General features: G+C 42.1%; 1 protein-coding gene and 1 long non-coding RNA gene across 7 annotated transcripts in view; one reads left to right on the top strand and one right to left on the bottom strand.

Annotated features, from left to right (window-relative positions):
- LOC138749881 (LIM/homeobox protein Lhx1-like) overlaps positions 1-20250 on the top strand; it is a 440383-nt gene that overhangs the window by 70589 nt on the left and 349544 nt on the right. The window lies entirely within an intron of this gene.
- Positions 160-19402, bottom strand: LOC138749883 (uncharacterized). The gene is made up of 2 exons (XR_011348910.1): positions 19313-19402; positions 160-320 (listed from the first exon to the last, which is right to left on the bottom strand). It is a non-coding gene; the product is annotated as an uncharacterized lncRNA (long non-coding RNA).

Raw genomic sequence — 20250 nt, 5'->3', positions numbered from 1 at the left:
GTCCAACAAAAACTCAAGGTACCCGTTGGCTTGTGTCCAAGTGGATGAAGGAGAAGAACTGAAAAACATTCTGTAATATAGATCAAAGATTTCCTTCTCTAAAGGATATTCATGAACAATTTTGGTTTCTAAGCCAGTTCCATTGTTTCCTACTCAACATTAATTGTTCCAGCTTTTTAATTCAATTATCTATTTCCGTTCCTCAGCTCTCACTGCATTGAGCCCAGTGGTGGGGTGCCAACATGCGGTTCCAGCCCCTCTGAGTAGCACTGATGGGAGCTGATGTACGATGAGCCATTCATTTTCATGGAACTCATTGACTGAGGGAAAAAAAACTATGTAAAATATTGACTTGACTTACTCCAAAGTTTTTAATTATTTAATGCTAATTTACAATTTAAAAAAAATGTAGCCATTTAACATGACTTAAATTGACTCGAATAGTTTGATGTCGTGCCTGAAGCCTTTGCAAGTCCAGGGTGTCAGGCGTTGCTGGTATTAGGCGCTCAAGGCCTATTTGCTGCTTGGAGCCTGTTCAGCTTTGCTGGCCACTTGTCAGGATCAGGTCAGTCGGTCCTTCGTATCAGGCATGGGCTAGTACAGTAAGTGTAAAACTGGACAGCATGTCAAATCCAGAGCAGTGTAAACCAAAATAACTGTACTACCATCAAAAGAGCTAACGACAAAGCATCATGTGAACATTGTTTATTAATGTGGTTCATGAGATTTCAGACAACATCTTAAAAAAAAATGTCACTTAATATTGTTCCTTGACTGTGATCACATTTAAAACCTAGAAATCCGAGTGAACAGGGAGGATAGTTGACAGGAATGCATGCAAGACATTAGAAGAGAAAGGAGACCTTGGACACCAATAAAATTGCAAATTTCAGTATATTTCATGATATCCTAAATAAACATGAGCAGCTCACATTTCTCTTCCAGCATCAAATATTAATCCATTTGAGGTTGGAGCTGCAATTGCCATTGTGTGTGTAATGCCACTGTGCAAACAGTTAGGATATTGCTATTCCAGCCCTTTCATTCTTAGGCAAAGTCAAGAGCTTGACAAATTCTCTTCCTAATTATCCCTGCCAGTGTTTGCTTCCCAATACAGTTAAGCTTCAATCAGGTTTTTAGAATTCCGGATTAGGCTCCATGCTGTAATACTTCAGTATGTGAAAAACATTGCATTGTTTAGTTTGTTTTGTCTTGATCATAACCTGGGTCTTGATTTAGGCAAATATTTTATTATATGATTAAGCACAAAATGCCTGGCACAAAACATACCTGTGTACACATATGCAAATGGTAAATAGCAGGTACAACATACTAGTAATTAAGCATAGTGGATAAGTGGTGTCCTGGCATCAGAAACTATATTTTCTGTATAGAGTGGGATTCAATTCCAAAGTGTTTGGACTTAACAGACTTTGTGAATGTTTTGTACGAGTTGCAACTTGTCTGAGTCACACAGGTCTCGCATCATCAAAAATTGCATGATTGCAAGGTGTCATCCTCCAGAAACAGGCAGTACAGACATTATAGCGACTGTATGAAGAGCAAAGAGATGGAAGTGATTAACTCCTTGCTGACTACAATTGCTGAAGCCTTTACTTTATCTCTCACCAAAATGTCAACTTAATGTACTTTTCCCACAGCAAAGTTTATCAACTGGAATACTCTCACATTCAGGTTTTGATAACCTCATCCAAAAGGCTGAAAGCATCTGTGAAGGCTTGTGGTGGAGCAATTCCAAGAGATTAAATCTGATATCCTGGCAGAGTTGGCTTTCCAACACCTGATGATGTTTGGTTAATGGGTTTAGAGATGAAATAGGTGTGGTCATACGTATGGTGGTGCAATAGGTGTGGTCATGTGTGTGGTGGTGCAAAAGGTGTGGTCATGTGTGTGGTGGTACAATAGGTGTGCTTCCAGCCTGAGAAGCATGCTGCTTCTATTGTGCCACTGAGAGAACAGAACATCATTCCCACAGTTTTACAGCAGGAGATACAGTAAGAGATGGGTGGATGGTTAGCATAGCAGTTAGTACAATACTACCACAGCACTGGAGACCCTGGTTCAAATCCGGCACTGTCTGTAAGGAGTTTGCATGGTCTCCGTGACCTGCATGAGTTTCCTTGAGATGCTCACCAAAATTTATGGGATTGGTAGGTTAATTGAGCAGCATGGATTCATGGGCCAGAAGAGCCTTCTAAAATGCTGTATTGCTAAAAAAAATTAAATGAGTGATGCTCCAATGTGACCCAAAATCATTCTGAAGTTGGAGCCTGGAGTCTAGGTGACATCTGTTTGGGTTTCAGTGAGATCTACAGTTTGGTAGTTCAGATCCCTGAAGTGAAGGTCTGGACATGATGACTTTGGAAGTGATCGTAAGTGCTGATCTAGGGAAAAAGGACATCAGACAATATGGAGATGGACCTTTTTAGACTTTCAGCTGCAGTCTTCCTCACATCCTATCGTAAAGCATACCAGCAGCTTCTTGACAAAACAAAAGAACTATGGACATTAGAAACCAGGGAATTAGACAGATAACAGTGGACGAGTTCAGTCTCCATCTGTGGAGAGTGAAAAAGTGTGTACATTTTTCAGATCTGTCAAGGCCAGGGCCGAGTCAATATCAGAGTTCCACTCTTCCAAGACGAGTATTGATCTCCATTTGCAGGGAGCTACTCAACCTACCAGTCTCTTCACTGGTACTCAAAAATGATGGAGAAAGTGGCAATTGCATCCTTGGTTGTATTGATATAGAACACTCCAGCTGAGAAAACTGGAGAAAACTAGAAGGCCCTTTGAGCCTTCTAGTCTGTGCCCAACTATTATTCTGCCTAGTCCCATTGAACTGTGCCCAGTCCATAGCCCTCCGTACCCCTCCCATTCATATACCTCTCCAAATTTTTCTTAAATATTAAAATAGTTGTAGTTGTGCTCTCTTTGCAGAGCTTTATTGCAGAACAGAAACCAAAGAGGAAGTGAAAAGACTTTGTGAGACACTGGTACAGTGTTCTCCATCTAATTTATGGTTCTTAAGGCAGCTGCAGTTTGAGATTTTTCTTGAGGTACATGTCGATAGGTTTAAAAGTTTTCTACAGTTATCTTGATAAATCGTGGGGCCACTTGAATTCCTTGCCCAACTAGCCCATACTTGCTTTGCATTTTTCGTTCATCGACTGTCATTCAGCTTCACTGTGCTGCCTGTTATCATGCACTGGGAAAAGAAATGGTGAGGGGAATCAATGAAGGAAGGCATGCACGTTGTGTGGAGCTGAAGGTAGTGATAGGAATGCCAAGTGCAGGAAGGCGTACGGTGCTCTCAGGCCTGGGAGGTGCCGAGATGTGAATTGAGGAGAGATCCACGAGGACCAGTGTCGGTGGCAAATGCAGCAGGGAGAAGGGAGGACATGAGAAGTTTGCGTCGCGTGGCCTCTTGATTGGTCTGGAGGGCGCAGCTGAGCGAAGAGAAGGAGGAATGCAGACAAATTGAAAACCAAAAAAGCCTTCAGCTGTTGGAGATGTCAAACAAAAGCAGAAAATGTGGGCCACGTTCTGCAAGTCAGAACGTGTGCGGGGAAAGAGAAACAGTCAGGCACTCTCCCGTTAGAAAGGAAGACCAAAAAAGTGTGTAAAGCTGCAGGGAAGGTGAGGGAACTGATGGCTTTGTTCACATCTTACTTCCACAATCATCCTAGTTTTACCCTTACCAAGACCTCTCTGGTCTCTGTCCTGAAATATTAACTCTGATTTTCTTCCCACCAAGGTGGAGTATTTACAGCATTTTCTGTTTTTGTTTGAGAACTGCAACCAGTTCTTGGTAAATGGTGGAGTGCTGCACAAAGAGGGCTGCTACGTTCTTGAAACCATGGCTTCTTTTGAACCTCCAGAGTGAAAATCCTCGATTCTCCATTCCTAGTCTTGTGAGGTCATGAACAAGTATATTAAATTCATACTGATGTTTCCGGAATATTTCATCTTGATCTGTGTAGGCCTTTCACTCCTTCCTTTTATCTCTTTGACCATGAAAGTTGGGGGCGGGGGGCACGCGGAGAATCTTCTTTAACCGCATTCTTGGATTGCTCCACTTTCTACTGGGACCAGAAGGGACAACCTCAGAATTTCGCTTTTCAACAGTGATGAGGGGACATTTCTTCAGCCAGAGGTTGATGAATCGCTGTGGGGTCTGTCACTGGGTAGATTTACAGCAGATGTTGATAGTTTCTTAAATTAGTGAGGGTATCAAAGATTATGGGGAGAAGGCAAGATAATGGGGCTGAAAATATATCAGCCATAATTAGAGTGGTGGAGCATTCTTGGTCTCATTCTGTCCCTTCAAGAATTTCCTTCTCACTTTAGAGGTTCATTCGATGCTGGGGGCTTCAGGAATCTAGTTCTCTTTGTTGAGAATCAGAAAATAAAATGCAGGAAATCTTTGTGTGCCCAAAGGATATTGATCAGCGATGTGTAAGAGAGAAACAGTGAAGCGATTCTTGTCAAGAATACTAAGCGTATTGCTTTCTTGAAATTCTGTATCTATGCTTGACAATAATCCCACTCCCTCATTGCACACTGGTCTTCACTAAATGTTCAACCTTGGTTCTCTTGAATGGCCAATTAAACAGGTTAATTGTTTAATTGGAGTTTAACTGCTAAAACACTCCATTAATCTCACCAGGTACACATTTTGAATTAATCTTTCCCACTGACACTCCACTTTCTATTTCCTTATGATTGTTTGGTATTACTGGGGATTCAGTCTGCCCCACAACCCATCTCACAAAGGAATTTACAGTGGATGGATGAGAATGTACAGCCCAACATACTACTCCCAAGGAATATTCCATCGTGCCAGAATGTTTTCCCCATGCATGGATCTCAATCATTTAGTTCAAATCACTTAATCTGATAATGAGGTAGATATTGTTAATAATATTTGAGGACACTTAAAACTGTAGTAGGGAATAACTTACAATATTTATGCAGATCAAAATGTGGGTCAAAAACTAAAAACTTGCTCCTCTACGTCCATTGCACCGAGCTTGCATTACAAGATCACAAGATACAGGAGCAGAAGTCGGCCCATCGAGTCTGCTATGCCGTTCTGTCATGAGCTGATCCATCCGCCCACTCAGCAGCCTTGTCTCTGTAACCCTTGATGCCCTGACTAATCAAATACCAGTCAATCTCGGCCTTAAATGCACCCAATGGCCTCGCTTCCACAGCTGCCTGTAGCAACCAGATCCACAGACCCGTGAACCTTTTGGCTAAAGGAAATTTTCTGCATCTCCGTTTTATCCTGAAGTTAAATTATTATTGGGTGTAATTGGACTGAATGGGTTTCATAGGCCAGAAGGACCATCCACCATGTTGTATCGTTAAAAAGATAACATTCTTCCCATCCTCAGGCTGCTTTGAAGCCAATTATCTCTGGCTAACATGGAAAAACGAAGCAGCCTGTATGTGTATTCTTTTTAAAAACGCTATGGGATCTTGTACACCTCCCCGAGAGAGAAGACATCGAGGGGTCTTGATATGATGTCTCACCAAGAGCACAACATCTCTCAGTACTGCACTGGAATATCAGCAGGAATTATGTACCCAAGTTGCCAGAGTGGGGCTTGAACCCATGACCTTCAAATTCAGATTTACACGCATGACATCACATCCAATCCTGAGAAGAGCACAATGCTGCAGAAACTCAGCAGGTCAAGCCGTGTACTTTATGTAGCAAAGATAAATCTACATAACCAATGTATACCCTTCATCAAGGTACGAGCAAAATGTAGGCAGCCAGAATAAAATGGCTGTGGGTGGAGGCAGGGGGAGGAGCACAGTCCCAAAAACAGGATAAGGGAGGGAGGGTACACCAGCAAGAAGGGGGAGGAGGGAAGGCTCTGTGAATAGAGGGGGGAAGGAGATGGAGAACTGGAGGAAAGAAGACAGAGAGGAAGAGAGGGAGAATGGTGAGTGGGCTAGCAAAAACCAGAGAGGTCTATATTTAATGCCATCCAGTCGGAGAGGGCCCAGACGGAAAATTAAGTGTTGCTCCTTCAGTTTATGGGTGGAACAGTACATGTCAGCATGGCAGTGGGGCGTGGAATCAAAGTGGCTGGCCAGTTGGAGATCCCTGTCCCTGATGTAGTAGATGACACCCGCAGATACACAAGTGAAGTGTTGCTTCACTTGAAAGGACTGTTTGGGGACCTGTATGGTGGTGAGGGAGAATGTGTGGCACGCTGTAGTCGCAGGGGTAGGCCCCGGGGGGATGGTAGGAAAGGATGAGTGGATGAGGGAGTCACAGTGGGAGCTGTGAAGCAACCTTTCACTTGTGTATCCATGGGAGTTGTGTACTGCATCTGGTGATCATAGAGACTGAACGCAGATTAGGAGACCGCTTCACTCAACACCTTCACTCTGTCTGCATTGGTGACAGGGAACTCCCAGTGGCCAACCAGTTCAATTCTGTGTCCTGCTCCCATGCTGACATGTCTGTCCATGGCCTCGTGTACTGTCAAACCACTCGCAAATTGGAGAAACAAAACTTATTTTTCCATATGGGCATTTTCCAACTGGAAGGGATTAGCATCGTACCATCGACTTCTCCTCCCTCCACTTTCCCTTCGTCTCTTTTCTCCAAACTCTTCTCGATTCTCAGAACCTTCCCTTCTCCCCCTGCTTCCTGGTGTGTCCTCCCTCCCTCATCCACTTATTACGGCTGCTCTCTGACGCAGTATTCCCTGTAGATGTTCTCGATGAGGGGGGGGGGAGTTTTGCCCATGGCTGCGGGAAGGGCAGGATTGGGAAATAAATGTTCCAGGGTACACGTCCTATAGAAAAGACAGAAAGTTAGGAAGAGGAGGTGGGGTAGCTCTGTTGGTAAGAAATGAAATTCAGGCGTTTGAAAGGAAAGACATTGAAACAGGTGGGGTAGAGTCTGTTTGGATAGAATTAAGAAATTTTAAAAGCATGAGGACCATGCCTCCGAAAAGTAGCTTAGATATCAGTAGAAGTATAAATCAGGAATTAAGAGTGGCATGTCAAAGTGGTAGCAATACAGTAGTTATGGGGGACTTTAACATGAAGGTGGACTGGGATAATCAGACGGGGGCAGGAGCACAAGAGACTGAGTTTATTGAATGTCTACGAGATACTTGGAGCAGCTAGTGGAGGAACCTACCAGGGGGAAGTCGATTCTGGACTTGGTGCTGTGCAGTGACGCAGAGTTAATAAGTGACCTCGATGTAGGGGAGCCATTAGGGAATAGTGACCATGGTATGGTTGCTTTTGAGCTGCAATTAGAAAGGGAAAAAGAAAGGAAGTCGGAAGCATCTGTACTGCAGTTAAATAAAGGGGATTATGCAGCTATGAGGGAGGAGCTAGCCAAAATAAAATGGAAAGATACACTAGCTGGGAGGACAACTGGGGAAAAATGGCAGGTATTTTTGGACATTTTTCACAGGTTTCAGGACAAATTTATTCCAAAGTGGAGGAAAGGCTCAAGGAGATGCAAATAGCAGCCGTGGCTAATTAATGAAATCAAGTGTAATATCAAATCCAAAGGGAGTAAGTATAGGATAGCGAAGCGGAGTGGGAAGTTAGAGGATTGGGAAACCTTCAAAGAGCATCAGAGGGTAACTAAGAAAGTCATAAGAGAGGGGAAAATGAAGTACGAGAGGAAATTAGCAAATAATATAACGGAGGTTAGCAAAAGCTTTTTTAAGTATGTGAAGAGGAAGAAATTGGTTCGGTCCAAAATTGGTCCATTAAGAATGGAAAAGGGTGAAATTATTACCGGAAACAAGGAGATGGCTGAGGAATTTAACAAATACTTTGCAACTGTCTTCACCAAGGAGGATATAGGTTATGGTCAGTTAGGGGGTAATGGTCATGCGGTGTCAAGAGACTTGGGGAACTTTCCTGGGGAAGTAGGGGATCAAATGGATATCCGGATCCAGAAACAGGAGGTTGTGAGTAAATTGTTAGGACTGAGGGCTGATAAATCCCCAGGGCCTGATGGGCTGCATCCTAGGGTGCTTAAAGAAGTTGCTATGGAAATTGTGGAAGCACTGGTCGACATTTTCCAAAGTTCCATAGATTCGGGGGAGGTCCCTGAGGATTGGAGAGTGGCTGATGTGGTGCCGATTTTTAAGAAGGGAGGGAGGGAGAAAACGGGAAATTATAGACCGGTCAGCCTGACGTCAGTGGTGGGGAAGATATTGGAGTCTATCATAAAAGAAGTAATAGCAGAACACTTAGGCAGAAATAATAGTATAAGGGCTAGTCAGCATGGATTCCTTAAGGGTAAGTCATGCTTGACTAACCTTCTGGAATTTTACGAGGATGAGACAAAGAGGGTGGACTTGGGAGAGCCTGTGGATGTGGTGTATTTGGACTTCCAGAAGGCCTTTGATAAGGTACCGCACGGGAGACTAGTGGGCAAGATCAGGGAGCATGGTATTGGAGGTAAGGTGCTGACATGGATAGGAAATTGGTTAAGAAATAGGAAACAAAGGGTTGGGGTAAGCGGGTCTTTTTCAGGATGGCAGGATGTGACGAGTGGAGGGCCGCAGGGTTCGGTATTGGGTCCTCAGTTGTTTGTAATTTATGTACATGATTTGGATGAGGGGATTATTAATAATTTGAGCAAATTTGCAGATGACACGAAACTGGGTGGCGGTGTGGGGTGTGAGGAGGATGTAGGGAAAATGCAGAGGGACTTGGACATGTTGGGGGAGTGGGCTGCTGAATGGAAGATGACGTTCAATGTGAGCAAATGTGAGGTTATCCATTTTGGAGGCAATAATAGGAAAGCTGAGTATTATTTAAATAGAGACAAGCTAGGGAGTGGGGAGGAGCAAATGGATCTGGGAGTACTCGTTCACCGGTCACTGAAAACTAGCATGCAGGTTCAGAAAGCTGTGAAGAAGGCTAATAGCATGTTGGCTTTCATAAAGAGGGAATTGGAGTATAGGAACAGAGACACCCTTCTGCAGTTGTACAGGGCCCTGGTGAGACCCCACCTGGATGGAGTATTGCGTCCAGTTCTGGTCTCCAATTTTGAGGAAGGACATACTAGCTATAGAGGGTGTGCAGCGCAGATTTACAAGGTTAGTTCCAGGGATGGCGGGGTTGACATATGCTGAAAGGCTAGAAAAACTGGACTTGTATCCAATGGAGTTTAGAAGGATGAGGGGGGACATGATTGAGGTATACAAAATGATCAGGGGGATAGACAGGGTGAAGTCGGATTACTTGTTCCCAATGATGGGGGGGACGAGGACTAGAGGGCATAGTTTAAGAATACAGGGTAGGCCCTTTAGGACAGAGATGAGAAAACATTTTTTTACCCAGAGAAGTGTGAATCTGTGGAATGCTCTGCCACAGAGGGTGGAAGAGGCAGATTCGCTGATTATGTTCAAAAGAGAGTTAGATAAGACTCTAGTGGGCAAAGGAGTTAAGGGTTATGGGGATAAGGCTGGAAAGGGGTACTGATGGTAGTGATCAGCCATGATCTGTAAAATGGCGGTGCTGGCTCGACGGGCCGAAGGGCCTACTCCAGCTTCTATTGTCTATTGTCTATTGTGATATCCTGGGCTGTGATCCACTACCTTTTGGGAGGGTTTTATGCTCAAGGGGTATTGGTGGTAGGCACACGTTCCACCACACATTTGTAGAAATTTGCCAGGATCTCCTTTGCAAACTCCTGAGGAAGTTGAAATGCTGACGTGCTTTCTTCAAGATGCCTTTGAATGTAAGAGTGAGAGGGCTACCTTTGAATTAAGGTGGGAACACAATTTTTAAGGTGCAATGGCACAATTAAGGCACTTGAAATGGCTGATTAAAAAGGTTGCACTGCAGTGTTTGGTTATAGAGAGCAGGAGGTAAGTCTGCAGATGTTACTAATTCACTTCAACTTAGCACCTTGTGACTATCATCAGCTTCGGTGCCCTGATCTTAAGAGGTTCCATTTATTTATACAGAATACATTGCTGAGTGTCGGGTGAGGAAAGGATTGAATTTTGCAGCGATGAACTGTTTGAACTGTTTCTTTGTATTCATAATACATTATATTCATAATGCATGATAAAGGAGACAAAACACAGAAATGCTGGAGGAACTCGGCCGGTCCAGAGGAGGTCAAGATATATTACCGACGTCACTGTGAAATATGGTTTAAGGGGTGCCTACCCTGAAGGAAGAGCTCAGGCTCAAAACCTTGGTTATATATCTTTACCCACTATGGACACTGTGAGACCAACTGAGTTCCTACAGTATTTCTCTGCTTTGACTGCAATCAGACCATGTGTAGATTCTCACATTTCACATGATGAAAGAGACAAACCAGGACATAGCAACTTCACAGGGAGAAAGATTGACAAAATATTTCTTCCTGCCCAATGCCAGTGAGCGTGGCTGCCCTTGGAGAATGATCACTGGTCACAACCTCTTCTCATGGTTACCTTTGGGGCAGAAGGTACAGAAGCCTGTTCAAGAACAGTTCCTTTCCAACAGCGATCAGGGTGTCGAACTTCTCCTTGTTACATTTATCGTGGACTGTTCCACCCCCACTAAAGGATTGTCTGCCATTTTGTTTTTTTCCACTCTGATAACTGCAAATATTGATCATTTTTGTATTTATTATCTAATTTTAATTTTAACAGAACACTGTTGTAATTGGTTTTCTTTGTAATTCTTTATTTATTGCACTATGAACCAGATCAACCAATATATTTACAGAGGCATCTCTTTAAATATTCACAGTGACATTTTCTCTTTTTTTCCCCCATCCCTCCCTTCCCCCTCCCACCCCCTCCAAAAACAGTAAATATTGAACATATAAAATACAATAAAACAATATCTTTATACAAAAGGAATACAAACAAAAAAGATGCATCATCTACTTATACACATTAAATCTGATCGTGTTTATCTTCTTATCATTTGAGGTGGTGGTGGTCCGAGGCCTGCTCTTTCTGTTATATTCCATATCTGGTTCCCAAATTTTTTCAAACATTGTAACTTTGTCTTTTAAATTATATGTGATTTTTTTTTTTTCTCAATGGAATACAGTTAAACTTGGTTATATATTCCGTTAATGTTCATAGTCATATAATCCAACGTGGCCATCTTGTATCTATTCACTTATTTTCTGCCTCTTCACCACCTCCATCCCCTTTTTTCCATTACTGTTTTTTTTTCCTTTTTAATCTCAATATATGCCAACGCACTTAAGACATGAAATACCCCAACAATCCCCACAAGCAATAACGCTTTAACCCCAAATGAACCTCCCCTCCTTGGATTGCCCTTTGTCCCTGACGGCAACCACAACTCCCCTTTCCATTCGGTTTGTGAACTTACTTGCAATCGTCAACCGATTTCGCAGTGACCATTATTCTCCCCCCCCCAGTCCCCCACAGAGAACACTATTTTCCTATACATATAACAAAGCTCTCTTTTTTTTTGTCCCCCTTCTTCCCCTTCTCTTATCCATCTTTAAATCTTTATATATATATTATCTTAACTTTATATTTTTACATATTTTTGTATATTTTCTTGCCGGTCATCCTTCTTGTCACTCTTCCTCTTCTCTTCTCCTGTCCTGCAAATGTTCAGCAAATTCTTGGGCTTTCTTTGGGTCCGAGAACAGTCTATTCCATTCCCCAGGAATAAATACTTTGATTACTGCTGGATGTCTTAATATAAAGTTATACCCTTTCTTCCATAAGATTGTTTTCGCTGTGTTAAATTCCTTCCTCTTCTTTAAAAGTTTGCAGCTTATGTCCAGGTAAAAAAATATTTTTTGTCTCTTATATTCCAATGGCTTATTGTCTTCTCTAACCTTCTTTCTTGTCTGCTCCAGTATGTTTTCTCTTGTCGTATGTCTTAGAAGTTTTACCAATATGGATCACGGTTTTTGATGTGGTGGTGGTTTCGGTACTAGTGCTCTATGTGCCCTTTCAATTTCTATTTCTTCATGTGAATCTGTCGTTCTCAGCACCTTCGGGATCCAACCTTTTATAAATTCTTTCATATCCTTCATACCCTTCTTTGCCTTCTTTCGGGCCAACTATTTTTATGATGTTTCACCTACTGTAGTTTCCCAATACGTCATTTTTTTTGTGACAATAAATCTTGTGTCTCTTTAATTTTTTTTCTTCTCTCTTCCAACTTCCCTCTTAAATCATTTATTTTCATTTCTACAGCAGCTTCTCGTTCCTCCACATTTTCTACTCTTTTCCCTATTTCAGTCATGACCAACTCTAAGCTTTGCATTCTGTCTTCAGCTCTTTTCATTTTTCTTTTGATTGAACTAAATTCTAATGATGGCCATTCTTTTAATGACCTCATTTGTTCTTCGAAAAAGGCTTTATCTAAATTTTGTCCTTCTATTTTACCTTCTTCTTTCCTTTGAAATTCTTGGTCTTCTTTCTTCTCCTCTTCTGTGTCTGAATCTATGTCTGTGTCATCTTCTTCTCTGTATCTGTGTATCTTCATCCTTCTCTGGTGAGCTGCTTCTGTATCCTTGTTGGGCCTCCAGCTGCTGTGTCTCCTGCTGCAGGTCGACCGGTTGAGGGCTTCCCACTGCAGGTTGACCCACTGCTGGGTCCCCTGCTGCATGCCGACCCGCTGCTGGGCCTCCTGCCGCAGGCCGTCCCCCTGCCGCCACTCACCCTCTTCCAGCCCTTCATTCTCTTTCTCACCACTTTTCTTTCTTGGTTACTTCCCCCAGCTGAACACCCCGATACTGGGTGTCTCTCAGCTGGCCGCTCTGCAACTGGTCACTCTTCAGCTAAGTCCCCCTCCCGCCAGCATTAACATTTTCTTTTACTTGCACACTGCGCACCTCTTCTTGGCTCTGAGAGCCATTTTTGAAGTCCGCCGGTCAGGAGGACACCGCTCCTCTGGGGACTCACCAACACCGGAGATTGGCCGCTCCTCTCCACAGTCTCTGCTCCGACGTGCAGATAAGGCCGCCTTCTTTCTTCTCCAGTGATTTTTCCTTCTTCCCTTTTCTCTGTTATTCTTACTTTTTCTCTTTTGGGTGCCATCTTCTGTCTCTTCTCTGTAACTTTTATCTCTTCCTGTATTTTATGTTTATTGAGCTCTTTTTTCAAACTTTTCTCTGGAGAGGGCTGGTTCCACCCGACCAACCTCTACTCCATCACCTGACTCCAAATTGTAATTGATTTTCTTCATGAATGACCTGTTTCCTGCAACAAGTAAGAATTTTAGTGCATTTGTTTGTTGTACAATGTACATGACAATAATTTTTTCATGTTTCTATTAGATAGCCTTACTTGGACCATGCTTGTAGAAATAAGGACAATAGAAATCTCTAGCATTTCTGGACTTCAATTGTTCAGTGAAAATCATGATCTTTCAGCAGTTTGCTTGATGATAGCTCAGGGAAAACTACTTCATGCATCCAATAAATCCATGTCTGTGTTGTCTCCAAACCCTCGATGCCAGTGTTGCCACAGATGGCTGTGGAAGCGATGTCATTGGGTGTATTTAAGGCAGGTTGGCAGGTGTTTGATTAGTCAAGGAATCGAATGTTACAGGGAGAAAGCCAGGGAGTGGGGCTGAGTGGGTGCATGGATCAGCTCATGATAGAATGGTAGAACACACTCAATGGGCCCATCAACTCACTGCTGCTCCTATGTCTTGTGATCTCTTCTGAACTGGTTTTTCATTCTCGGCATTCCCTCCGTCTGTGCCCCCATCTCTGTCTGGTCTCGGTGCTTTCGAGTGTCTCGCCTCTCTCTAGATTTCCCTCCTCAAAACTTCTTCAATGCTCCTTTAAGATGCTGTTCAAACACTTCCCGGTTCAAAAATTTTTCTCAAGTCTTGCTCTTTGACGCTGTTTAATCTCATGAAGAACTTGTCACGATTAAAGGTACTATGTAGGTGCAAGCTATTTCATATATATCAATCAGAAGCTATGAAACAAAAATACGTTGCTCGATTTTTCACCTAATAACATTGACAATTAAATGTCACAGTTACTTTGTATCGATAGCAACCTAACAAGCAATGAGGTTATTCCTAATTCATATGTATTGTTTTTTTTTGTGGAAGAATTTATGCTCAGGTAGCGATCACATACCATTTTTTATTGCAATCGTAGGTTATGGGAAGGGGTTAGTTGCAGTTTTTGAATTGTCCTGCCAAGCTGAAGCCTACACTATTGGGATTAATGACTCCCCTCATTGCTAAGCGTCAGGCACAAAATAAACGTGTTTGCAACATTTTCACTCAAGCCCCTGATAATACTGCACAACAATTTTTTTCAAAACATTTGCTTCCTCAAAAATAAATTGGGGATTATGATAGACAACTTCAAGCTGAACACACAGACAATTTCAGATCTGCTGTATTCACATAGGAAATAGAAGAAACATAAAATTAACCTTGATTTGATTGAGCACGTTTAATCGCATAACGATGCTGACACATTGGGTTAGTTCAACTGACCTAAAAATCGTTCACTGCTGATTTTCATTTGTACTCAACATCTGATGCCTCTCATGTCAATGCCCAACATTAGTCGGCCGGCATTGATGGATTCCGGTTGCCCACCTTCCGCTGTTCCATGGTCATGATGTCTTGGTGAAACCTTTCGCTGTGTTTGTCACTGACTGCACCAAGATCAGCAGGGAAGGAGCCCAAGTGCACATGCAGAAAATGAATATTCAATGGCATGTTTGTATGCGTGAAGTAGACTTAAAATGTGAGAGGAAATCACAAAAATAGTTTATATCTTAAAAAATCTGTAGGTGATAGTAAAACTTCAGGTGATTTTTGTGATCAGCAATCCAAAATCAATAAAATACATCCAAAAGTGTTCAGAAAGCAATATTTTCATTGTCCAGTGTGACTCAAAATTACATTAAAATGCTCTTAGAAACCTCCCAAAACCTATGGGAATTATCTGAAATTCATAAATAATAAACCTTTTGTCTGAACTGCGTAAATACAAGAATAGTTGAAAGAAATCTAGCTGTGACAAAGCTGTAGCAATAAAAGCTGTGAAAAATTCTCCTCTTCCTCATAGAATCGATTTTAACACCTGCAATATCCTCCTTTTTATATTACATGCTTTGGCAGTTCACTCCTCACACTTTCCTTCCACCCGATCAATAACTTCTCAGTTTTCAAGGGGTAAGTCAAACAACGCTTTCATGGATTTTTTTTCCATGTGACATTTTCTTTTTAATTCACAGTTGATTCAATATGGCTTCGCTGCTTTCAAGAAATTGCACAATTCTACCTTGCAATGCCAGTGCGATTTTTTTTTTTTTTTGCACTGGTTTGCAGCTATCCTCTTGAAGGTTGTTAAAAATCATGAGCGCACAAGTCATCAAGTCAATGTTCTCAAGTGAGATTAAAACTTTTAGCTAGCGGGGAGTGCCAGCTCTATGTTGTGGCAACGTGTTGAATTGTTAAATCACAGCAAGGAGTCGACACCATCAGACAAGGGGAAGAAGAGAGCAAAATGCAGGTAAGTATGTTGTTCCACAGAAGGCTCCTGCTGGCATTGACACTAACCCCATGCTTAATAGCGGAATGGGAGAGACTGCTTTGTTTGAGATTTGACAATGAACGCAAATTAAAATTAGAAGCATTAATTGCTTGAAGGAGAAAGAAGCAATTTTGCATCTGATGCAAAACACTGTTAAGGTATAATGCACTCAAAGGATTGGAAAGATGTTTTAAAGTCTGTCAAAATAGTCCATTTCAAATGATTGATCTAATTTTAATTTAGAATGTAAGCATGAAATATTATAGCAAAAATAAAAACGCAACGCTAGGGAAACTCAGAAGGTCAAACAGCAAAGATAAAAGCGCATAACTCACATTTTGGGCTTGTGCCCTTCATCATGCATGGTATAGTTTGTTTAGTTTGTGAATGGAGTGCAGAATGTTAACAGATGCACTAACTACCAGGCCAATCCTTAGCCCCATGGTTTGGTTCTTGGAGCCAGAGGATCAAGAGATGTTTCAATCCAATGATGGCAGCTGGAGAATTTAAAACGGGGTGGACAACTTTTTAATTTTTAATTTGGACATACAGCATAATTTGTCCCGCATTTGTCTCGCATCGGACTTGTCAGCCACAAACGAGCCTGCAGCTGACGTGGACTTTTTACCCCCTCCATAAATCTTCGTCCGCGAAGCCAAGCCAAAGAAGAAGAAGACAGCATAATAACAGGCCATTTCGGCCCATGAGTCTGTGCCGCCCCCGATACATACTTGTGGGCCGAAATGGCCTGTTACCGTGTTGTATGTCTAAATGAAAAGTGTGGCCACCCATAATATAAAATGTAGCTGGAGTTAAAACTCAGCACGAGTAATGGTGATTGTGATTCACTGTGAGAATCAGAACCCAAAGCAAATGTAGCTGGCTCAACATCTTCTAAAACCGTCAGGTGAGCTGCTCGGTTTAAGGGTGAAAAACCTTGCTTTGCCTAATCCTGCAAGAGAATTAATAAACATGCCCTCAATCACCAAAGAATTTTGTCTTTTTTAAAATCTTTTGCAACATTCTTAAAACAATCAAAAGCACTTCATGTACTCAAATAAGTCATATATAACTATGTGTAGCTGGTTTAAGGCTCCCACTCAGCAAAGCTCACAAGATATAGGAGCAGAAGTAGGCCAATTGGCCCATTGAATCTGCTATGACATTCTATCATGAGCTGATTTATCCATCCACTCCCCATTCCTTCTTCCTGTCATCCTTGACTATTCAAATATCTATCAATCACTGCCTTAAATGCATCCAACAACTTTGCTTCCACAGCTGCCTGTGGCAACAAATTCCACATCTTTGTTTCAAATTGACATCCTTTTATCCTGAAGTTGTGCCCCTTGCCCAAGACTTCCTACCATGGGGTACAACCTTGCCACATTTACTCTATCTAGGCCTTTCAGCATCCAAAATGCCTCTATGAGGTGTCCCCCCACTCCCCCCATCCTTCTGCACCCCAAGGAGTACAGTCAAAGAGCCAACAAACATTCCTCATATGCTAAGCCATTAATTCCTGGTATTATTCTAGTAAATCTTCTCCAAAACCTCTCCAATGCCTGCACGGCCTTTCTTAAATAAGGCACCCATGAGTACTTTGTGAGGTCTCACCAGCGCTCTATTGATTCTCAACATTACATTCTGACTCTTAAATGCTGTTCCTCTAGAAATGAACACCAACATTGCATTCACCTTCTTCATCAACTCAACCTTTGCACAAAGGGGAGATTGGGGATAAATAAGATAGAAATAGGAGAATAAGGAAAATGTTGGATGTTGTAGGAATGTTGTCTTATAAAGAGTTGAAAATAAGAAAACAGAAATGGAAAAGGAGGAAAGGTAATGATGGAAAAACGGAAAGAGAAGATAAACAAAATATAAAAGGGCTACGCTGAACTATATGTCTTTAAATATTAATGGAATGCATAACCAAATGAAAAGGAAGAAACTACTAAATTTAAATGAATAAATGTATTCCATTAGAAAAAATAACATATAGGTTAAAAAATAATATTGAAATATTCGAACAAGTATAGGAGCCTTACATTAAATACAATAGCGAAAACCTACCGGGGACAAACATTACCTAAGTTGATGGAAGGAGAAGGAAAGAAAAGAATGGACTCAGTAGAATTTCTGGTGTAATTTTGTTGAATGACAACATTGTCTGGCTGGCTTAATGCAACCTACATTGTATACCTAAAATGGATGAGAGGGGGGGGTGGGGGGGTGGTTTGGGAGGAAAGGGGGGGGGGGGGGGAGAGAAAAAGTCACTGTATATGTGTGAAAAAGAAATAGTGTATATCATGGCTAATGTGATTTATGGTGTGAAAAATAAAAAATTTAAAAAAAAACTCAACCTTTGCACCTCTGAATTTTGAATTTTCTCCCTATCTAAATAATAGTCTGTATGTCAATTTCTTCTCCCAAAGTGCATGACCTTATACTTTCTCATATAGTATTTTGTCTGCCACCATTTTGCCTATTCTCCTTGCAGCCTTTCCATGTCCCCAGAACCACCCGCCTCGCCATCTATTTTGGTATCATCTGCAAGTGTGGCCACAAAGCCATCTATTCCATAATCCAATCATTTATATACAACGTAAAGAGAAGCAGCCCTACACCGACCCCCGCGGAACACCATTGGTAACCGGTAGTCGACCAGAACAGGACCCCTTTATTCCCACTCTCTCTTTCCTGATGATCAGCCAATGCTCTACCCATGCCAGTATCCTTCCTGTAACTCCACGAGCTCTCATCTTATTAAGCAGCCTCACGTGTGGCACCTTGTTGAAGGCCTTTTGAAAGTCCAAATATGTTCTCCCCTGACTGTCCTACTTGTGATCGCTTCAAAAAATATTGCAGTAGGTTTGTCAGGCATGATTTTCTTTTAGGAAACCATGCTGGCTTTGGCCTACCTTGTTATGCTCCTCTCGGTACCCTGTAACCTTGACAATCAACTCCAACAGCTTCCTAACCACTGATGTCAGGCCTAATAGGTCATTAATTTCCTTTCTGCTGCCTCCCTCCCTTCTTAAACAGCGGAGTGACATTCGCGATCCTCCAGTCCATCGGAACCATGCCGGAATCCATTTATTCCAGGAAGATTATTACCAATACCACCACAATCTCGACAGGCTAAAGGGCATTATCCAACAAACTTCGAGCATGATGTATTTTGCATGTAGCCTAATTGAAAAACTTTTAAACTAGTGCCATATAAAGATTTAAGTAATTTCATATAATGTGGAAGTAGATTAATTGGTAGACGTCAACATGAATTGGACATATTCTTGAAAATAAAGCACAAACAATGGAGAGTCAGCAGGGAAATGGAAAAAAGCCAGTCGTTCATTCAAAGCCTTTGTAAAATAGCCAAATGTCTTCCTTCTGCACAATATTAAATCCTTGATTCTACAATAAACAAAATCCTCTTAGAAACATAGCAGCATAGCTAAAACTAAACACTGTACTTTTGTTTGTTCGCATTAATACTAAGGAATAACATCACAGTTTCTCATTTAAGTAGATAATATACAAAAAAACCAATAAGATTGGAGACACTGGATTGGGTTTGTCATTCCTCACAAGGAAGTTCTCCAACGGGCATTGCTGATACATAATAATTATTGGCTGAGTCTCAAGTATATCTCTAAAACATACAAGACTATTACTGAAACAACAGGCAAATCTGACTCATTCCAAAAGAGCAGTTCATGCAGTAAACCTGCTGTGTAAGTAATGAGAAAATCTTTTGCTTCTGACCTCAGTCTGTTAGACCTTAAAATGTGATGTTTGCTTGGGTCTGTTAATCATTAATTGTTCTGCTCAGATGTTTGTTAACTTTTTAACCAGAGAAATGAAGGCAATGTAAACTGAAATGTGACCCAGTGTATTGAGGTGCACAGGACAAAATAGTTGCACTTTAACCTTTGTTCCATTGTTGCTGAAGCACCTCCTGATTGGATATGTATAAACCTGAACGTTACCATGTGATCTTTGATTGTCGAAGCACTAGAAAGAAATATAACTTTAAAAAATCAACCACATCCAGCAAAGTAATGGCTTGAGCATCTTTAGGTAAGACACTAGGTCATTGTTAACCGACTGAGCTAAGAAAAGGAGTTATGCAATTGGCACTTCCTTTCCACTTTAAGTTGGGAGGAGGGGCAAGGGCAAGTTCAGAACACCAGAGAGGTACAAGACCTCGCGTGACAGCAAAGTGCATATGAAGAAGTGGCCAGGTGTGACGGTGGGTGGTGACTGGAGGATGAAAAGGAAGAGGAGACACTTTACTGTCTGAAGGCTCTTTCAAACAGAGAAAACACCTGTCTGTAAAGGGGGAAGTTCTTTTCCTCTTACAGCTAGAGACGTACCTTTCTGAATGTGCTGTGTCCAACTCTGAGGCACCGATTCAAACCCTTCTATGGAAAGGATAATCGGAGGAGCACTGCGCTCTGCTGCCTGATCTGAATGTACAGCCACTGCAGGTGGCTGGTTAGGAGTGGGCTGATGATGACATCAGCCCATGACCCATCTCCCCACTCATCCCTCTCCTTCCATGACCTCCCTCGAGGCAGGGGTGGTGGACGGGAGCCAGCAGGGCAGTGGGATCTCTCAGGGAAACGGGCCGGCGGGAGCCATCGGGGCAGCAGTAGCCATCAGGGGTCAGCCAGTGCGGGCTGTGACAGCCTCACCAGGCC

This window comes from Narcine bancroftii, chromosome 14, assembly GCF_036971445.1.
Source record: "Narcine bancroftii isolate sNarBan1 chromosome 14, sNarBan1.hap1, whole genome shotgun sequence".
Taxonomy (NCBI): domain Eukaryota; kingdom Metazoa; phylum Chordata; class Chondrichthyes; order Torpediniformes; family Narcinidae; genus Narcine; species Narcine bancroftii.
Note: the sequence above shows the minus strand (reverse complement) of the source record. Positions and strands in the feature narration are given on the sequence as shown.